The sequence below is a fragment of the Podarcis pityusensis genome (assembly GCF_964106645.2).
Source record: "Podarcis pityusensis genome assembly, chromosome: 11".
NCBI classification, from domain to species: domain Eukaryota; kingdom Metazoa; phylum Chordata; class Lepidosauria; order Squamata; family Lacertidae; genus Podarcis; species Podarcis pityusensis.
The window spans coordinates 17,175,836-17,182,178 of NC_138036.1; the positions used below are offsets into that span (position 1 = coordinate 17,175,836).

General features: G+C 42.5%; 1 pseudogene across 1 annotated transcript; it reads right to left on the minus strand.

The window, feature by feature from the left end:
- Window positions 1-2,957: 2,957 nt before the first annotated feature.
- LOC308458329 (ragulator complex protein LAMTOR5 pseudogene) lies at window positions 2,958-3,328 on the minus strand (annotated as a pseudogene). Its single transcript has one exon. The product of its transcript is annotated as a ragulator complex protein LAMTOR5 pseudogene (transcript).
- Between the last annotated feature and the right edge of the window lie 3,015 nt (window positions 3,329-6,343).

Consider the following 6,343-nt stretch of genomic DNA (forward strand, 5'->3'; position numbering starts at 1 on the left):
TAAGAGGCAGGGCAGATTTTACACACTGAGGTGAGATCCATATATTATCATTGATTATTTTTCCTGCTCCAATCTTTACTCCCCGATGAAGCCCATTTATGAAAAAGAAAAGAATATATATATATATATTTACATGCATTGCCATAGCAGTCAAACGGGAAAGGTTTATGGATGTGAAACAGGGATGGTGTTCTGTACTGTAGATATATATACACACACAAACTGGTTGCATAGTCTATGGGGGTTGGGGAATTAATAGTATTTCTGTGAGATAGGTACAATATATTTCTTGTGTTACAGCTGCCACTCAACCATTTCCATGTAATTTTTGTCCCTGAGAGTTCATTCATATGGTCACAGATTTTGAAGGCAAAGAACCCTGAGAGTTGCAAGACCATCTCAGCTAAATCTCAATATGCTATGAAGTTAAACTTTGATTTTTTTGTTACCTCGCTTCCCTTCACAAAGTGACCAGAATTAACCTAACACTACAGTCTTCCTTAATTTGTACGGGAGAAGAGGGGTTTGAAGCAGTCATGAAGGTGGTCTGTATAGATACAGATTTGTGAATTAGATGCAAACTGGGTGTGCAGCTGAGGCTGGATCCTGGAGACCTCCATTGTTATACACACTCTACTGTAATGCACACGTGTGTTTGTGTGCAAAACAGATGAGTTCAAATGTATGTGTAATCATGGCATCAGTATCACAGGAGCATTGTGAAGGCAGAGGTCCTTCCTCACCACAAAATTCCTAGTAGTTTTGCCCCATAAACCATCCTTTCCTCCCTGTCCCGTGTTGGATCTGTGCGTCTGTAGAAACCAAAAGTATGTTCAGGATGACTGGCTGGCAGATAGTGCATGCTTCCTGCATGCACTTCCATGGGAGTGCAGAAGGTAGCATCAGAAAGCTGGACCATCAGAGAGTAATTCAATATGAGGTTTCTCCCTATGCCAACAGTGCCACTGTTTCCAGAAGTGAGGAGGAGCCTTACTATCACCTCTTTCCACGTGGCCCAAACCCATCTCATATCCTCTTTTCACTGTACAAAATTGCCTTGCCAAGCTGATAAGAAGCCCATCTGATGAATGGCCCACTGACACCAGTGGTGCAGTTAGGCAATCACTGATCTTATGGGATGTAGTTCTTTAGAAGATAACAGGTTGTATAGCATGAAGTGAATCCTTCCATCAGCACAAGGATTGACACTTGTGCAATAGAATTTCCTCCCCCCTCCCACCATGCACCCGCTAAATCTGTCCTGGAGGTTTCCCCAACCCTCTGGAGCAGATTTGGGGCATGCACAGGAGGAAAACATTACCATCTGGTTCTGCATGCTGTTCTCACAGGGCCCGACCAGATACCTGTGGGCAAGTTGGACAGCACTGCCCACCTTCAATTCCCAGCAACTGGAGGAGGGGGAAAGTTCTGTTGCACAAGTATCAATCCTTACGCTAACAGAACAAGTGCATTGGATGCTGCTCAATGTATACTGCTTCACTTCAGAATGTGGTAAGCCAGCTCAGCTGCATCTGAAAGCCCTCCTGGTGTAGTGGTTAAGAGCGGTGGACTCGTAATCTGGTGAACTGGGTTCGATTCCCCACTCCTCCACATGCAGCTGCTGGGTGACCTTGGGCTAGTCACACTTCTCTGAAGTCTCTCAGCCTCACTCACCCCACAGAGTGTTTGTTGTGGGGGAGGAAGGGAAAGGAGATTGTTAGCCGCTTTGAGACTCATTTGGGTAGTGATAAAGCGGGATATCAACTCCAAACTTTTCTTCTTCTACTACTACTACTTACTCTGCTGAATGGGACCATGGACTTCTCCAAAATCCTGCCCTGACATAACCACTGACCACCAAGGGTTTTCTGGAATGTAGAGGGGATCTTTGGTTCAAAAATGTGACCTGTGAATAAAACTTGCAGACACACATACTACAAAATGTGAAGTGGACATAGTCTCAGAATGCTGGACACAGGCGGTCTTTCTTTGGACTGATGAGGCAGGCTCCTTATTCCACAAGTTGCAGATCCTACTCACTTAGCTTGTCCTTGAGCACTTTCCTTATAGAAAGTAGATAGGAGTTAACCCAGTGCATTCAGGAATTGGAGGTGTTTTAAACAATGCAAAGCTCTTGGGTCATCTCTAACTGAATGCAGTAATGGATGCTCCTTTTTATTATATTTCTTACTTGTGCTAACAGAAAGGAAAACTAGATTACAGACAGGCATCTTCTGACATGTAACTAGAGATATTTTTTATAGAAATACTGTATTCAGTATGTGTGTACAAAAGTTAATATTAGATTATATGGAGTAACTTTTTAATTACATTTTTGCTTTTGATTGGATACTATTTTTTTGGAAATACATTGCAAAGAAGATTTCATGTTAAAGGTTGTCCTTCCGTAACATCACTGTGGGGGGGGAAATGTGTTACAAAGCATGACAGCTTTTAAAATATTTTTTACACTAACTTTGTTTCTTACAGAAATCAGGTACCATAGAACAATCTCTATTCCCTGCCCACTCTGGGTTGGCAGCTGGGTGCACCCAGTGTGGCTTGAGAAATATTACTTTGTAGATGTATTTTCAATAAAAAAATAGTTTTACATTTTTATTTTTGAACTGTGTGGTGTTTTGCCTTCCAGAGAATAACGGGACTCTTCGCATTGTTGTGCATAAATTAATTCCAGTTCTTCTTCTTCTTTTTAAGTCAAACAGTAGTGAACAAGCAGTGTGTTCTGGTTTATTTATTGATTTATTTAGTATTGGGACCACCTGAGAAGGTGCTCTCCCCAGCCACATAACAGGAAAACAGTCCACATCTGATAATATGAAATGGCACAAGTTCAGAACAATTAATATTCCATACCAACTTGGGAGAATGTTTACAGTCCGATCCCAACTAGATTCTGCCTAGTGATACTGGATATTCAGCCTATATTAATCTGCATTAATATTAATGTGCATTAATTGTTGAAGAGCAAGGAGTATTGTGGATGTATAAGGTTAAGATGCCATTTTGTGAACTGCCACTGTGATGCCATCATGCTTCTGGATCATGGTATTGCCAGTATCTGACTCAAGGCACACTACAGGAATTTCTGTTGGATCAGACATCAACTTGGCTGTTTGCTGGGACAGAACAGATATCACACCTGCATGTTCATCTGAGAGGGTACCACGAGAGTCCAGGTTTAGGCCCCGGGAATTGGTGCACAGGACTCCTGCAATGGAGGGGTTCTTCATTGCAATTTCTAAACGATGCTCCAATGCCCCCTCCATCTTGCTGAGCACCACCTCCCAGTTCTTCTATTGAAGTGAATCTTGGACTTATCAGGATGTTAGGCGCCAAGATGGAAAATGAGGTGTAATGTTGCCACATATCTTATTTTCTCTAAACAAGTCTTGTATACCATGTAGCAGGAAAGAGGGACCTTTTTGGCTCCACAGGCCAGATCTTTATTTGGCTCCACCCCCACAGGCCAACTTTGACAGGTGGGTGGGAAAACCCATCTGTCAATCAGATGGTGTCATTATGACATCATAAAATTGATGTCATGGTTCCCAAGCACCTGGGACAGGGGCAGGAATAAAAAGACTGCTTTTTGCAGACATCCGCCCTGAGAGAACGTCCCCTGTTTATGGCATTGCCCCTACAGCCCTGTAAAACATGGCCATTTTTGTTGAGGGTGGGGTTTTTAACTATAGTGCAGAAATATATCCCATCAGACACAGGTGGCATTGAAATGAAAGTTTTCAATTGAAATGGAAGTCTCTTTCCATAGTGTCTGTCCTTAACTAATATGGCCACCCTTATTTAGCCACATTAATGATTCTCACCTTTCATGCGAGTGCTTTAGCAGGCAACCACAGAGGAACAGAGAGCAATGTTGTCTCTGCAGAACTGGCTGCTCTTGCTACCACACAAACTGATCTGGCAAACCAAGCCTCGCCTCACATGAACTTAATGTAAAACTACACTTACGCAAGTAGAATAGCACACCAAACTATCATAGAATTGATGAGCTGGATTCCTGAGGTGGAAAGTGGGAGACTCCACACACCACTCAAACTTGACATACGTTGCGGCTGCATTACGTGAGAATGGCAGACAACATGAGGTAAGTGTAATGTTTCAGCTCAGCATAATTTCCAAGTACTCGCATTTTGAGATCATGGGTTGACTCACTGGACTTCACCTACAACTGGAGATGTTATATCCCATACCTGGGAACCCTGGTTGTTATACAAAGCTCATTGCATGGAACTACAGCTGGACTGGGGCCATATTTTAAATGCAAAACAGATTAAGTTGGCTGGTACAAGGCATAGATTCTGTATGTTAAAACCTTAATTTTATTACTGTTGAAGATATACTGCTCTCCGTGCTATTAAAATGTTTGCGGGTGTTGGGGGAGCATTTTCAGTCTAAGCGCTGCAACTCTTTGGGGTCAACCTTCTGGACTGCATGCCAGAGGCAAAAATGAGCAGAACAACTGATTTGACTTTTATTTTGTACAGTAGGCTACATTCCACCCATGCAGAAGCCAGCAGTTTTTACACACACACACACCTCCATCCAGGCAAGAAAGAGGCATTACTATAAATTAATGCCATGTTCTATTCAGGCAAAAAAAACAGTTGAATAGTGTGTGGAGCAGAACCATAGGGTGTGTGTGTGTGTGTGTGTGTGTGTGTGTGTGGCCTGCGGGGGAGGGAGAGCTAGGAAGATGACATGGCTTGAGAAGAAGCTTGAGGGCTGGATGCAGAGTCTGGGAGGGTTGCATTCAGCCTGTGGACCAGAGGTTCATCACCCTTGAACTAAACCTTGGAGAATCATATGACAGCTTTGCTGATACTGGGCTGTAGACATCAGCCATCGTTAATACTTATATATAATTTGTTAATAGTTATAGATAATTATCTGTTTTTGTGTCTGTAACCTGAAACAAGAAAAGTGCACTCTCTCACTTGGACTGATTAAATGATGGTTCATGATGACAACCAACAAGAGAGAGAAGGTGGGATATGCCAGCTCTCCCTCCCTAATATATGTGGAGCCCTTGAATTGCTTACCAACATTCTTTTGTACTGTTGTATATCCTATTTTGACAACTCTGTAAAAGAAATTTTCTTCACAGTCTATGTAACCCGTCATATAGTGACACTAGGCTTGTTAAGAACATAAGAGAAGCCCTGCTGAACTGAATCAAACACATATCTAGGTCAACATTCTGTTTCCCCCAGTGGCCAACCAGATGCCAATGGGACGTTTACTCAGAAGGAAGTCTCACTAGTCCAATGGGACTTGTTCTCAAGTTAGTAAACATGCACAGGACTGGGATGCATGTAGTGATGGGTGAATCCCTGCCCCGCCCTGCCCCGCCCCCCAGTTCACTTCAGAATTGGATCATCAGTTGTGTACATCATGCAAGAACCTACAAGAAAAGTTACCACCCTCCCAAGAGTGCTGAACTGACACATAGTATTGGTTGTAACTTATCATTTCTGTAAAGTTAATCTATTTTTTGCCCAAGTCATGGACACTAATCACAGCTCAGAACATAAGAAGAGCCTGTTAGATCAGACCAACAGGTATTCTGGTTCAGCATCTTGCTCTCATGGTGGGCCACCTGGGGGAAGTTTGCAAGGAGGACCTAACAGAGCTCAGGCAGAACCACATGTGCAAAATCTTGTTTTCCCATTCCAATATACTGAAGTATTGGGAAGGAAGAGGGGAGGACATGGTGCTACAGGAGCATTGCCAGCAGCTGAATTTTGTACAGCAAACTTGATGATGATTAACCTTGCTAGCATCAGTTGCTCAACATGTTTCCATCCAGTTCCACTTTCTTGTGTTAGAGTTCAAGCTATTCTTACTTCTTCAGATAAATCTCAGTAAGGTATCTTTGGACAAAAGACAGTATTCAAGGGCTTGCCCAAATTATCATTTAAATGTGTTGTATAAAATTGGGTTAGCTCTGATGTGCACTTTTTTAATTGGTTCATTCCCACTACATGGAAGGGTTTTGCCTATTAAATTGTCTAATGCATAAATCACTTGTGGCAGGCGGAAACCCCCTGGCTGCCTTGTCATGGCTTTGTTTTGTTTTGTTTTTTGGATAAGGTTCAAAAAAAGATATCAACTTCAGATTCCTGGATGCTAACTGCAGATGCAGACAAGCAACAATGTCTTTACAAGAAATTGTACCCCAGAAAAACCCTTTGTTTAAAAGAGCAGCTACAATTCTACAGATGTGTGTTCGGCCAACTAAAGAACAACAAAAAGGAGGAAAGTCTTCGTTCAAAGCCAACAGTGCTTTCGGTGGCCGTCAATC